Raw genomic sequence first — 16,396 nt, 5'->3', positions numbered from 1 at the left:
ACAGGACCACCACTACCCAGCCTTCTGTTAGCTAACGTCCGCTCTCTGGAAAATAAAATGGATGAGCTACGAACAAGGACAACATCTCAACGTGAGATCAGAGAGTGCTGTGCTCTTATCTTCACGGAAACATGGACTACTGCAAGTACACCGGACTCAGCCATTCAGCTTCAGACCGACACAGTGCACCGCGGAGACCGCACATCACATCTACGCTTGCTTCGACACCCTCTACACCAAACAGCACAGAGGGATTCTACCAGCAGAGGCAGCACAGAGCTCTTCACTCACTGGGACTTCAACTGAGGTGCGCAGGGCTCTGAAGAGGACAAACCCCCGAAAAGCAGCTGGCCCTGACAACATCCCCGGCCGTGCTTTGAGGGCCTGCTCTTCAGAGCTGGCTGAGGTTTTCACAGACATTTTCAATTTGTCCCTCTCTCAGTCATCTGTGCCCACATGCTTCAAGACCACCACCATAGTGCCCCTCCCCAAGAAAAACAAAATAACCTGTTTGAATGACTATCGCCCCATTGCCCTCACTTCCATTGTAATGAAGTGTTTTGAGAGGATAGTCATGTCCCACATCAAAGACACCATCCCAGACACCTTAGACCCCCTGCAGTTTGCATACCGCCAGAACCGTTCCACTGGCGATGCCGTTATTGCAGCCATCCACACAGCTCTGTCACATCTCGAACACAAAGAATGCTGTGTATAGATTACAGCTCAGCATTTAACACTGTCATTCCCAGCACACTGGCTGAAAAGCTCCTCACTCTTGGACTGACATCCCCCCTCTGCCGCTGGGTCCAGGACTTCCTCACAGATAGACCCCAGACTGACCTATCAAAAAATCCACTCTCGCCCTCTGAGCTCACTATCTGCCCCGATTTTCTGTCAAGCTTTTATTACAAAATGGGAATGGGAATCTGAAAAGGAAAACGGCAGCACAGTTGAGGAGCTGCTTAGTAATTTTAATAGCTCTTGCATTTTAGACTCCATAGCTCCGGCTAGATGAAAGTTTTAAAGCCCACAGTCCTGCCTTGGTTAAATGAAGAGACTAGGAACATAAGAAGAGATCGCAGGAGAGCTGAGAGGAAATGGAAAAAAGACAGACAAAGCACATCACTGGTCGCCCTAAAACAATTAATGAGTAAATATCCACACACTGTAAAAGAAGCTAGAAATACCCATTTCTCTAAAATCATTACAACTAACAGTAATAACCCCAGAATCCTCTTTAAAACAATCAATTCTGTTCTGAGTCCCCCTGCCAGTGAGCCCGTTGAACCCTCTCCTGAGAAATGCGATGAACTATTTTACAACTAAAATCAGTGACATCCGCAAACAATTCCATTCTGTCTTTGTGGAACCAAAAACTGTGTGCTCCACCCCTTTCACTCTGAAACGGCTTCATGAGATTTCACTCCCCTCACTGGAACGCATTGTTGCAGTCGAGGCCTACCACCTGCCTCTCAGACTGCATCCCTTCTTGGTTTTTAAAAGATGTACTTCACACGGTTGGTCCCAGTATCCTAGCCATTGTAAATGGTTCTCTCTCCTCTGGCATTGTCCCATCTTCTTTCAAACATGCCATCGTTTGCCCTCTCTTAAAGAAGCCTGCACTCGATCCTGCTGTTCTAAGTAATTACAGACCATCTCTAACCTGCCATTTCTATCTAACATTCTAGAAAAAGTTGTGGCTTCCCAGTTTCTTTCATGAACAATAATTATGTGGCACCACCACAAAAATGAGAAAATATATGTGCATGTGTATATGTATGTTTCCTTCCTGTTTGGGAGAAGTGTTTCCTGTGTCATGCCGGTTAGCTGGGTGTGGCTTAGCTTTGAAAAAGGGCGAGTAAGAAATGTTTGGGAGGGGGGAGAGATAGTACCCAGAACCAGGAAGGAAAGGAGTCTGTGGTTCTTCAGGGCCCACGGGGGTTTTCTGTGAAAAGGGGACCCCAGCGAATACACAAGAAGGGACTCTGAACATCTGAGAAGGGGCTAAACACCAAACCTTAAGTGAGAATAAAGACTGGGAAGAGAATCTCCTCACCACAAAGCCCGGATGGAAACCCTGGTGTCCAGGGTGAGTGAGGGAGAAGCTCCCAACTCGTTTTTTTGCTACAACTTGTGTTTTGGACTTTATTTTTGTTACCTTTCAAAGACTTTGGGATTTATGGGACCTTTCATATGGAATGGACATTGCCCCCCTCAGGATAAGAAAACTGACATTTTTCCTTTTCTTCTCTCTTGGTAGGATGTGCCTTCGGCCTCCTTTTGGACTGCCTGTTGTGGTGAAAGTTTTGCGGGAAAGGGGTGGAATTTTGGTTGGGTGAGAAATACTTAGATTGGGAAAAAACCTTTGTTTCCTTGTGGGAGTGTATTGTTTTGTGGGGCAAGCCCTTTAACAGGACACTGGTTCACAGTGAGGTTTAAGTTATCCAAGTTGGTCTTTTCTTTTCATTAAACAATTGAAATTGGTAGCGTCCCTAGTTTGTTTTTTGTGGTAACATTGACTGTAAAATGATGGTCGAGTGTTACAATTAAATTTTTGAGAAATTCCAGTCAGGCTTCCAGAGCATGCATAGCACGGAGACAGCACTTCTAAAAGTCTCAAATGACCTTCTGTTGGCAGCTGACTTTGGTCTGCACTCAATTTGAATCCTCCTAGGCCTCAGCGCCGCATTCCACAATCCTGTTTCGCACAGCTAAGGCAATTAAGAGAAATTCGACCATTCCTCCCCTCACCTCTGTTTGAAACAGTTATACATGCAGTTATACATACTACTCTGGTATCAGTAAAAATAATATTCACAGACTACAATTAATACAGAATGCCGCTGCAAGGCTTCTGACTCATACCAGGAGAAGTGACCACATAACACCAGTTCTAGCTGCCCTTCACTGGCTCCCTGTGAGTTTTAGAATTGATTTTAAGATTTTACTGATGGTTTTTAAAGCAATAAATGGCCTCGGCCCCTCTTATATGCAGGACCTTTTAACCCCTCACCAGCCTGAACTCTGCCTGAGATCCTCTGGAAAGTTCCTATCAGTCCCCAAATCCCGGCTAATCACAAAGGGTGACTGCACATTTGCTGTCTGTGGAACTCCCTGCCAGAGGATATCAGGTGGCAAACTCAGTGTCTTCTTTTAAATCTCTTCTTAAAACTCACTTTTATCGCTTAGTGTTTTCCTAAACCGGTTTATTTATCCATTCATTCACTGTTTTACATTATTGTATGTTATTTGTTTTTTGCTTATGCTATTACCCTGGTTTTATCTTACGGGCCTATTTTTATTTTTATTTTATTCTACTTTTAACATTTTAAATTGTTTTATGTCTTATTGACTCACCTTGTGCAATTCCTGCCTTATCTTATTTTATGAATTGACTGGATGGTATTTTAACCACGCACTGTTGTTCCTGTTTGGATTTTATTGTACAGCACTTTGAAACTGTGTGTTTAAAGAAGTGCTATATAAATAGTTATTATTATTATTCAGCTTCACCGCACAGAAACTCCTATGAATATACTGCAAATGAGTAAAAGGCGACTACTGTGCGCTCATATAGCTGTCTGGACATAGCGACCTATCGACCAATCAGAAAATAGAATTCCTTGTTGCCAGGTGAGGTCTGAGGCTCAGCTGCAAGCACACGTTCCATGAATGCTCGGAGCTCAAAGTGTGGACAAGCTAGAGAACGTCAGGAGAGGGACAGAACAGCTGCCATTATACATTAAAACCATAGACATGTATATGTAGATGCCTCATTGAGCCGGTTGACCCGTCACTGCGGGGCGTCAGCGTGACCGCCATATTGGATGTGGCACATTTACCACTAAACTGATACAATGGAATGGACAAAAAAGTGTTTGAACTGATGTCCATCATTGAGCCGTTCACACACAAAGAGTAGGCCGAATATATTTGGAAATAACTCCATTTAGTATAAGAACGTTTTACTTTATTAATGGATCCATTGTATGTTTGTATTGACCTGCCTCTTGCAGATAACTCATTGATTTATTATTATCATCACTATTATTACTTGATTGTTGTTTCATGTGAACACAAACGTCACAGAAAGACATCCAGTCCGACCGGTCCTGACGCTCCCTGCATTTCTCACTGATCATGTGACCTCAGAGTTGCGTTCAACAAGTAAAAAAAAATTTATCTGATGTGATCATCTCAGAATAAACCAACATTTTCTCTTTAAAGTGTTTTTAAACAAGTTGTTCTGAGTTTCTGAGCAAATGAAAGCTGCTGAGTTTCAGACAGGGAGCGATTGTAGAACAGACGTTTGTTCTGAGTTTCAGTTTGAAACGACAATAAAGATCAATCACTGCCCCAATGTAAAGTAAAGATCAATGAGGTGATCAACCTGATCAGATATTGACAGACTCTCACCTGCTGAATCAGTCCTGACTTCCAGAAGTTTCCACCTTCATGTGTAGAGCTGCTGGTTCTGCTGCAGTCTGTCTGACAGAAAATGAACAATGAACATAACTCCAGAGAAACCACGCCTTGAAAACAGGACACCTGATACAACACTGAGATGAATGGGTTAACAGTGGATTGAACAGGTCTGAGTGCAGAGTCACCCAGCTGTCAGACCGGTTCTGACACTTCCTTCATATTTCACTGATCATGAGACCTGAGGGCTGATAGTAAAGAAAAACACCAGAAGTTACACAACTTGTTGTGAAGCATCAGTTACAGTGTGACTCTGACCTGTGTTGTTGTGTTGAGCAGATGGAAATGCACTGTGCTGCTTCAGACATGACTTTCATCTGTCAGCTTTGCATCACATGCTACATGACTGCAAAACACTTTGTGCACTTCTTATGTCTGTGTCTGTGTTTTTACAGCAGCAGTGACATCATGAGCAGAGCAGCTCCACCTCTGCAATGTGGCCGGAGTGATGTCAGAACCAGACTGACTGAAAGATTGACCATATTTTCTGGATCTGGCACTCATATAGCTGTCTGGACTTAGCGACCTATCGACCAATTAGAAAATTGAATTCCTTGTTGCCAGGTGAGGTCTGAGGCTCAGCTGCAAGCACACGTTCCATGAATGCTCGGAATGCAAAGTGTGGACAAGCTAGAGAACCGTCAGGAGAGGGACAGAACAGCTGCCATTACATCTGTGATGAGACGTCAGGACACAGGCTAACTAATTCTATATTTTAATATATAAGTCGCACCTGAGTATAAGTCGCACACCCAGCCAAAGGACGAAAACAAGTGGGACTTATAGTCAGGAAAATACGGTACTTTATGAATCTGATGAACTCCAAACAAACCGACATTTTCACAGCAGGTGTTTAAATGCTGTCAAATCATACAAACTCCACTGTGGACATGAATGGGTTAACAGTAGATACAAGTGATGAGTGCAGAGTCATCCAGCTGTCAGACCGGTTCTGACACTCCCTGCATTCCTCACTGATCATGTGACCTGAGAGTTCTACAGTCTGCTGTGCCTCGAACAGAAAAACACTACAAGTAACACAAGTTGTTCTGAAACAGCTGTTCATCTGCTATAAAAGTCATCAAAGAGCAAAGAGAAAGCAGCCAGTCAGCAGCAGAAACATCTGTACTGTACCATCAATCAGTGATGCAGCACAGTGTGATCAGACATGGAGAGATTTCTCTGGAAGGACTCTCACCTGCTGGATCAGTTCAGATGGACTTACAGACACTTTCCAGCTTCATGTGTGGTGCTGCTCGTTCTGCTGCTGTCCATCTGACAGCAAATGGACAAAAAGTAACTCCACAAAAACAACGCCTTTAAAACCATAGGCATATATACGTAGACGCCTCATTGAGCCGGTTGGCCCGTCACTGCAGTACGTCAGTGTGACCGCCATATTGGATGTGTCACATTTACCACTAACCTGATACAATGGAATGGACCAAAAAGTGTTTGAACTGATGAACTGCTGCTCAGGAGGACCTTGAGGAGTGATGTTTTTGGGAGCGTACACATGAAAAGACAAGCAAAGTAATGTCTGGACGAGGGTTCAATCTGGCCAAAAGGCGTCAGCGAGGACAGAATGTTACAGGTAAAAGGGCCACAGCTGAAGTGCCAGGACAGAGAGGGGCAAACATCACAATGTGTGCAGCACTTGGAAATACTGGACTGATCCATCATAGATGTCAGATTGGACCTACAATACGGGGCCTTCTTGCCTTTTTGAATGACCTTCACCAGCACCTGGTTCCAGAGCAGGATCAGGAGGGACATGAGGATCTTTGTCATCACCTGGGACAATGTGGCTTTCCATCACTCTCAAGCCATCACAACATGGTTTGAAGTCCACCCAAGACTGGTCCGTCTCTTCCATCCACCCTATTCACCTTTTCTCAGTCCCATAGAGGAGTTTTTTTCTGCATGGAGGTGGAAAGTTTTTGACCATCAGCCACATGGCCAGACGTCACTCCTTGATGCCATGGATGCCAGGACACTACAGTTAAAGACTGCCAAGCATGGATCCATCATACCCTGAAGATCGCAGAGATAACATGTAGAAAACTTTATTTTGAGGCCCCCCCACCTCATCTGAGCCTTTTTGTTGCTGTATTTTGTGTGTATATTCAGAATGCTCTTTTTGCTGCTTCCCTTCTCCTCGGTGCCAGTTCTTCACTATATCCATGTAGTAAGCAACCAGCCTCTTCTCATTGTCCTAGAGAAATCCTTTGACTTACCTCTTTCTTGTTTAGGTCATTTGCCAGTCCACCCAGTTGTTCATCGCCTTGGACCTGGAGTTTTGTTTTCCGCCCTCGTGGTCACCTTTGGTTTTTGAAGGCTCATCGTAGTTCACCCTCGTGGTTGCCCTTTGTTATTTTTGGACTCTTTCCTTATTCGCCTTCGAGGTTGATTTTTGTTCCATCATTAAAGTGAATTATTATTTTTACCTGCGCCTGGATCTCCTTCCTTGTACGCCACGTAACAGAAGAACTGTCGGACCCGGAACCTTACCGGGGTTCTTCTTCAGGCTGTTGCGGCTTTTTGCTTCAGTGTACCAATGTCTTCGTTCTCAAACCCGTCACCTTCGCCTCCGACAGTGCTAAGAACCTCTACATCATGGGCTTGCTTGGGGACAGGGCTCTTCAATGTTTGAGTCATGGCGCCCCACGCGGCAGACGTGTTTGTGAGGAGCTCCCGACATCGACTTTGTTTATTGTTTATTTTAGTGTGTATAAGGATTGCAAATGTTCAGTGCCTGTTCACAAGGATCACGTACAGCAGAGAATCACTTCTGGACATCGGAAAAGTTTACCACAAACTAAATTCAGAACTTTTGGACTACAGCTCTCTTCTCCTCTGCACGGATCCCACCAACTCCAGCCGGCAGACCGCACCACCACAAGGCCCGAGTAAACAAAGGGACCGGCGAACAGCGAGACGGAAACGGGGCAAGAGAGGAGGGCTACATGCTAGGCTAAAGGCTAGAGGCACACGACCACCACTACCCAGCCTTCTGTTAGCTAACGTCCGCTCTCTGGAAAATAAAATGGATGAGCTACGAACAAGGACAACATCTCAACGTGAGATCAGAGAGTGCTGTGCTCTTATCTTCACGGAAACATGGACTACTGCAAGTACACCGGACTCAGCCATTCAGCTTCAGAGCCACACAGTGCACCGCGGAGACCGCACATCAGCCGCAGGTAAAAACAAAGGCGGCGGTGTGTGTGTCTACGTTAACAACAGATGGTGCACAGACGCTCAGGTGGTGGAGAAACACTGCTGTGCGGACATCGAAGTGTTGATGGTGAAGTGCAGACCTTTTTATTTGCCAAGGGAGTTCAGTGCTGTGTTTCTGCTGGCTGTTTACATCCAACCGCGGGCCGATCAGACCACAGCGTTAGGACTACTGCATGAAATCATTGGCAAATACGAGACTGCACACCCGGATGCTGTGTTTGTTGTTGCCGGGGATTTTAACCACCTCAGGTCTGTGCTCCCAAAATTTCACCAATATGTGACTTTTCCTACAAGGAACAACAACACTCTGGACCAGGTCTACAGCAACGTGAAGGGCGCATACAAGGCAGCGCCCCACCCCCACTTTGGACAATCTGACCATATCTCTGTGTTCCTCTACCCAGCCTACAGACAGCTCCTCAAACAAGCCCCCCCAGTAAGCAAAACCATCAAAGTTTGGAATGAAGAGACTGACATGGTGCTTCAGGACTGCTTTAATGCTACAAACTGGGACGTGTTTAAAACTGCTGCTTGGAGAGAGGAGGACTGTTCTGTGGACTTAGAGGAATATGCTTCAGCCGTCACCAGCTACATCAGCACCTGTGTTGATAACATTGTCTCCACCAAGTGCTGCAAAATATTTCCCAATCAGAAACCCTGGATGAACTATGAGGTACGCTCCATGCTGCATGCACGCTTCACTGCATTCAACTCTGGTGATGCTGAAGCCTACAAAAAGGCCAGATATGATCTACGTAGATCCATCAGGGAAGCCAAGAGGCAGTACAGACTGAAGCTGGAGGGATACTACAACAACTCAGACTCCCGGAGCATGTGGCAGGGCCTACGTCACATCACAGACTTCCAGCAGAGGAGCAGTACGGTCACAGACAGCCACAGAACACTACCAGATGAGCTGAATGAGTTCTACGCTTGCTTCGACACCCTCTACACCAAACAGCACAGAGGGATTCTACCAGCAGAGGCAGCACAGAGCTCTTCACTCACTGGGACTTCAACTGAGGTGCGCAGGGCTCTGAAGAGGACAAACCCCCGAAAAGCAGCTGGCCCTGACAACATCCCCGGCCGTGCTTTGAGGGCCTGCTCTTCAGAGCTGGCTGAGGTTTTCACAGACATTTTCAATTTGTCCCTCTCTCAGTCATCTGTGCCCACATGCTTCAAGACCACCACCATAGTGCCCCTCCCCAAGAAAAACAAAATAACCTGTTTGAATGACTATCGCCCCATTGCCCTCACTTCCATTGTAATGAAGTGTTTTGAGAGGATAGTCATGTCCCACATCAAAGACACCATCCCAGACACCTTAGACCCCCTGCAGTTTGCATACCGCCAGAACCGTTCCACTGACGATGCCGTTATTGCAGCCATCCACACAGCTCTGTCACATCTCGAACACAAAGAATGCTGTGTATAGATTACAGCTCAGCATTTAACACTGTCATTCCCAGCACACTGGCTGAAAAGCTCCTCACTCTTGGACTGACATCCCCCCTCTGCCGCTGGGTCCAGGACTTCCTCACAGACAGACCCCAGACTGTCAGAGTTGGTGCCAGAATATCAGCCACAAAGACTGTGAGCATAGGAACCCCCCAAGGCTGCGTGCTCAGTCCACTGCTGTACACCCTCTTCACCTACGACTGCGTCCCCTCCCAGAGTAACAGCGTGTCATTAAAATGGCTCAGTTCATCTGTGGAGCAGCCTTCCCACCTCTACAGGATATCTATAATGCCCGGGTCACAAAGAGGGCCCACAATATCATCAAAGACCGCACTCACCCACAGCACTCACTGTTCACACTCCTGCCGTCAGTCAGACGCTTCAGGAGCGTGAAAGCAAGGACAACCAGACTAAAAAACAGTTTCTATCCACAGGCCATCAGGCTACTGAACCACTGACTGAACATTTTTCTTTATCTTTCCACAATGCAAAAATTGCACATATTTGTTTTTGCATGTACAATCTCTTAAAATATTTGCACATTCTAAACGTCCTACCTCTGTACATAGAACTGCACATTCTGTACATAGAACTGCACATTTTGCTTATTCTATTTTATTTTTTCCTATTGTTTATTCGTATTTTTATTTATTCTTATGCCTAAGTCTACTGTTTATTTTTTTATCTTAATTTAGTTGTGTATAAAGTCATATGAAGGGAACTCGCAAAGTAAGAATTTCATTGCTCAGTGTAACTGTAAAGTGCTGTGCATTTGACAATAAACTTCTTGAATCTTGAATCTTGAATCTTGAATGGGCTGAGGCCAAGGACGCGGTACGACCTATCTCAGCCCAGGATCACGACACCTTCCTGGCCCGCTTCAGAGCAGTCTTCGACCTTCCCAACCGGTCTGGAGATGCCTCCGAATGCCTGATAAACTTAGCCCATCGTCAGTTCTCTTCTGATTCAGAAAGGTATGTAAGCCCTATATATGAACTATTAGAGATGTTGTATATGTGTTTTAACCCTCATGTGTTGTTCGGGACATTTTTGTCCTCTGAGAGTTTATTTTGGCCATGACTTTGTCAATATGTGGACAAATTGAATCATTTTTCCTCAATAAGCTTAATTTTACATAAATTTTGTTAATATGATTTTAAAATTTTTCATAGGTCAACGGTACACTGTGGGCAAATCTTACCCCCTAATGTGTTGTTCGGGGACAAAAACGTCCCCTAACTTTATTAGATAAATATTTTTTTGAAATTTTTTTGCATAGACCTTTTAATTAACTTCAGTTCTGATCAACAGTAGTGAAAAAATCATTTTCCCCCAGGATTTTAACCCTTTAATCACCAATTTTATAAGGGGTGGTGCTGAAAATTGAAAAAAAAAAAACACACAAAATGGCTCATTTTTAATAGAAAAGGTGAATGTGGACTGGATTCTTTTGAACCTTTATTACAGTCTTGGTCATGTCAAACATCAGTAACAACATTGACTTTATTGCATTATTAGTTTTTGCACAGCACTGGATTTTCTTTTTTCTCCCATTTTGTCCCATAGACTTACATTATAAACACACTTTTTTTGACTGCACAGCCATGGCACTAAATAATCATGCATTCTTGATTGTTGGTGGTTTACCCTGTTGGTAGGAGGTAACATTTGTGATTTTTACAGTTAACAACTTAATGACCATACAACCCTTTACCTGCAGGCCTGTGGATGAAATACTTGTCTTTTTTTCCCTGTTAAAAGAAACGACTCAGATTTCATTACATCAGATTTATGAACATAACACTTTATTATGAACCAACATTCTACAACAACCTCAAATGAACCTACACTAAGTATTTAGTGTTTACTTTCTACCGCAGGACTTGCAGCATGTCACCTGGTGCTCTTTGCAAATGTAACGACCACAAGAGATGCAAGTGGTGACGGTTTTTTTTCGTTGCCCTGTGCACCACATGCACTCTTCTCTTTCTTGAGCTGCAGGTGTCTTCTGGTATCGGTGGCTCCGCGTCTGGAGGGGCAGCTGCAGAAGCCTGGATCCCTCTCAGCCGTACCAAAGCAGCTGCTGCACGAGGGGTGTGCTTTCTTCTTAACATTGCTGCAGAGACTAGAGAATTTCCCAGCTCTTCTAGGAAAAGCCTAAAAAACTAAAAAACTTTGCCTTGTTCCAGGAGGGATCCACAGCTGTGAAGATGACATATGCATTATATGCCGAGACATCCACCATATTGAAAAATAAGGCCTGTGGCCACCGATTGGTCTTTCTTCTGCAGCTGTAGGTACCGACAACCTACAAAGATTAAAAACAAGAAGAGAATAAGTACAGATTTCATCTTGACAAGGAGTTACTTCATTCTGAAGCTGCACATGACATTGAGAATAATTATGCAAAGATGATCAAAACACTAACTGTAATTCCTAAATTTGTCTGTAACAGGGATATGAATTTAGTAAAAAAAATCATCAGAATGAATGAAAAAAGAAATATGTAATCTCACATACCTTGTCAAGATTGTCGACGCCTCCCTTGCAGTGGTTGTCGTCGGTGACGATCTCCGGCTTCTTTTTTGGTCCCTCTGTCACTGCTGCCTTGCGGTGCCTCGTGCTGATGAGGATCACATTTCTCCCACATTTAGGGATGTAACTCACAGCTGTGGTGTTCTTTTTAAAGGCGAAGACGGAGGAGAATGCAGGTCTTCCTTTAACCTGCACCAGGTTGGCTGGCAGCTCTGGCTTATTTTTCCTCATGGTCCCAACCAAGTTTACTTTCTTCTGCAGAAGCTCCTGGGCAAGTGAGTAGGAGGTAAAAAAGTTGTCACATGTGACAGTGACACCTTGGAGTCCTTCTGTCATCTCCATGACGACACGCTTGCCCTGGCCTACCTCTGCAGCATCACCTATCTTTCCCAGGTAAATGTCACACTTCCAAGCATAAGATGTAGCAACATCGGCAGTCACCCAAATTTTTAGTCCATATTTGGACGTTTTTTTTGGCATGTACTGTCGAAAAGAGCATCGCCCTTTGAATGGCACCAGCTGCTCATCGACTGTTACATCTTTGCCGGGGTTGAACAGGAGGGGAAGGCGATGCACCCACATTTCCCACAGGGACCTGATGGGGGCCAACTTGTCCTCTCTGCGACGAGCTGGTCTCTGCAGCTTGTCATCAAAACGCAGACCTCTGCTGATGAGATGAAACCTTGAGAGGGACATAGTAGCTCTGAAAATTGTACGACCATTGTGTTCATCCCACAGGCTGAGTGTGGACTCCCCTCTGGACCTGTAGACTCCAGCCAAAATCAAGAGCCCCATGTAGGCACGCAGATCTGTGGTGTCTATGGCAATCCAGTTCCTCACTGTGCAGTGTCCATGGAGGTTAGTCATGCTGACAATGAGGTCAATCATCTCCTCTGTAAAAAACAGGTGCAATGCAGAATCCGCATTCTGGACCCTGACAATGTCATACTGTGTTGGCCCTGGCTTCACACCTCTGGCATGCTGCAAAAAGGGAGTTGTCTCCGCATTGGTGGGAAACCACACTTCACCATTTTTTCCAATCCACCCATATCCATCAGCCTCTGAATCCTCCTCACCTTCAGTGGAATAAGTTGAAGAAGATAATGGTGCCACGGCAAAATCAGGATCTGAATCTGCTGTATCCGTAGTGTCAGAGAGAGAAGATGACATGTCCTCCAGCTCACTAGAAGGGCCAGGCTGCATTATCAATTCCAAAGCTTTGGCACAAGTGAATCCTCTCTTCATCTTGCTTGCTCCTCTCCTCACTATCAAATGACCAGGAGAACGCATGCACGGCCACCTGCTTGGGTTTTATTTACTCTGCACCTCTCAGCATCAAAGAGCCACACTTTTTGTTTACTCTATAAAGTCTTGGTAGTTGTGTTACACACAGTGCACAGATCTCTCTTTCTCTCTCTCTCTCTCTAACATACACACACAGTGTGTAGACACACAATTATGTGCTAAAATACTCCCTATAACTCCATATACAAGCCAGAAACTACACTACATAAGCACAGGCCTGCAGGTAAAGGGATAATATGGTCATTAAGTTGTTAACTGTAAAAATCACAAATGTTACCTCCTACCAACAGGGTAAACCACCAACAATCAAGAATGCATGATTATTTAGTGCCATGGCTGTGCAGTCAAAAAAAGTGTGTTTATAATGGAAGTCTATGGGACAAAATGGGAGAAAAAAAGAAAATCCAGTGCTGTGCAAAAACTAATAATGCAATAAAGTCAATTTTTTTACTGATGTTTGACATGACCAAGACTGTAATAAAGGTTAAAAAGAATCCAGTCCACATTCACCTTTTCTATTAAAAATGAGCCATTTTGTGTGTGTTTTTTTTTTCAATTTTCAGCACCACCCCTTATAAAATTGGTGATTAAAGGGTTAAAATCCTGGGGGAAAATGATTTTTTTCACTACTGTTGATTAGAACTGAAGTTAATTAAAAGGTCTATGCAAAAAAATTTCAAAAAAATATTTATCTAATATATTTTTAAAACCGTTAAAGTTAGGGGACGTTTTTGTCCCCAAACAACACATTAGGGTAGTGTTTGCGAACAGTCCATGAGGGTTAAATATTCAGCATATGGAATAACTTCGATCGATAGATTTCATAAATTTGTTTGTCTGAAAGGGCAGAAGGTGTGTATGCATCTATCATTATGTTTGCATATGTGTGTCTTTCAAAGCAAGGCCACTCATTTATTTTTTTTGTCACAGTGAGGCAGAGAGGCAGCCCAAACGTAAAGGAAAAGCCATGCCCAAACCAGCAAGCAAGCGTGGTGCAAGACAGAGCCTAACAACAGAAGGACCGAAAGCCAGAGCCTCCCATTCATGCCTGCTAGAATCCCTGGACCCACATTTGACACAACAAGGTCCTGGTCTCCACTTCCTCTCTTCCAGCTGTTTTTTTCCACCACTGTTGTCCGTACTATTATCAACGGGTCATTATTCGGTGCCATTTGTATTGTACTGTAATACTGTCTGGACAACCCACTGACTGCAACGGCACCCACTGGGTGATAGAACTGATGAGAAACTGAAACAAAACAGAAAAAACAAATCAAAGAAAATCCAACTTCGACCAGTCAAAGATACTTTCAAATAACATTACCTATGCAGAATGTGATGTCATAAGTCGGTTTATGATATATTATTCTGTATTTGGGTAACCTATGTGAAGCAAACGCACAAACGGAGGACCGATATCTGGTTAAACTATTACTAACAGCAGCTAAAAAAAGAGATTACGAGAAAATGGGCAAGAAGGTCTCCATACTGCCACACTTAGTATTGATGGACACGTTCATTGAAAGTGCACATACCTATATTTGTGTCATATCATACACAGCACATTCATGGCCTGCACTGAACAATGTTATTCTTTCTGAGGTAGCTCTTCTTATAAAAGAAGGTCCTTCAAAGGTCCGTCAGTTTCTTAATGTAGCAACCAGTTCCTGTAATATATATATATGCTCTGTGTGTAATATAAATATACAAACTAATGTGATTTGATCAGAACATTTTAAAAGACAGTGATGATCTGTTCTTATTGTCTAAACAGGAACAGTTGAAGCTCAGCTTGCAGCCCCTGTATCTCAGGCTTCTCAGCTTCTCTTCAGATGTTTGGACGTTTCTGCTGGAACCTCTCATTTAATGACTCACATTTAGAACTTCTGACTTTATGTGGAGGAGGGATTGATTTTGGAATAAGGAGGCTGCAGCCTGCGATTCCACCACTAGATGTCAGCATTGCACAGCATTGGTGGTTCAGTGGTAGAGTTCTGCCTGCCACCCATGAGGCCTGGGTTCGAGTTGATTCACCCTCTGTATCCATGAAGGAAGTACAAATTCTTGTTTTGATCCCTTTCAAAATATAATTTAAGGTTTAAGGTGTTGGTTTGGGGGAAGTGCCTAGCAGACCTGCATGCTGACCTGCAGTCCAGCCCCTGAATATTTCAATGCTTATTGATATATCACTGTTTTTTCTGAAGTGCTTTGAGGCCATTCTGATTGTAAAATGCGCTCTATAGATAAAATTGAATTGTAAACTTTATCACAGCTAAGCTGCTTTAGGCCTTTGCTGCCGGGGGGGACACAAACATGATCCACCGATCCACCTCCTCTGCTCTTCTTCCTCTCCCCTCATCAAGCCGATATATGATCTAATATTTCATCATTATAATATATATTATGTTATCACTGTGTGTCCAGTCTTCCTTGTAGTTTATGCCTCTCTCTTTGTATCTTTCTGCATGTCTCTCTCCCTTTAGATCAACATACGGCCTCCGGCCCTCTGATAAATCCAGTGCTACTAGTGCTGGATACTATACTATTCCCAATGCGTGCCTATGTGGTTTTCTGTGCAGTGCTAGTATAATTAACTTGAACAACATGTCAGCAGAAAGGTTCTCCTTATGAGCCAGGTCCTGTTCAAGGTTTCTTCCTGTTAAAGGGAGTTTTTTCTTGATCCTGTTAAGGGGGTTCAGGCTCTGGGTCTCTGTGAAGCACCTAGAGATGATTCTGACTGTAAAAATCACTATATAAATACAATTAAATTGAATTGAATTGAATTGGGTTCTCTTGGCTTGTGCTCACATAACTCTGATGTGCACTGCTGCTTCACAAAGAGTCCTTACACTGTTTAGAATAGAAATCAAGAATACATCATATGATGAGTTGCAGTCATATGAAGGCTTTACACTGTTGCATTCTCCCATAGGGACACAGCCTTTGTGTGTGTCTCATGGTAAACATGTCTTTATTAAACTGCAATGATGCTGTGCACTATATATTGTAGAAACAAAGACATCATTTAGCAACAAGTGCACAGAAGAATATTTATGTACACATCTACATAATACATTTAAAATATGTTTGTGTGATTTAGTAACAACATGTCATGAGTTTAAGGATATTGCTGTATATGTAAAAAACGACTTTATGTTGTCAGAAACATTTTAAAGTTACCTCAGTATGACAACTTTGTTACAATTAAAGGTGTTCCTCCAGGATTAATGAAGTTCTTATCTTATCTTATCTTATCTTATCTTATCTTATCTTATCTTATCTTGTCTTGTCTTGTCTTATCTTATTTCATCTTATCTTGTCTTATCTTACCTTATCTGATCTTATCTTATCTTATCTTATTTCAACGTATCTT

The sequence above is a fragment of the Parambassis ranga genome, unplaced genomic scaffold, assembly GCF_900634625.1.
Source record: "Parambassis ranga unplaced genomic scaffold, fParRan2.1 scaffold_21_arrow_ctg1, whole genome shotgun sequence".
In the NCBI taxonomy this organism is placed as follows: domain Eukaryota; kingdom Metazoa; phylum Chordata; class Actinopteri; family Ambassidae; genus Parambassis; species Parambassis ranga.
The sequence above is the reverse complement of the archived record's forward strand: the minus strand, read 5'-3'. Positions refer to the sequence as shown.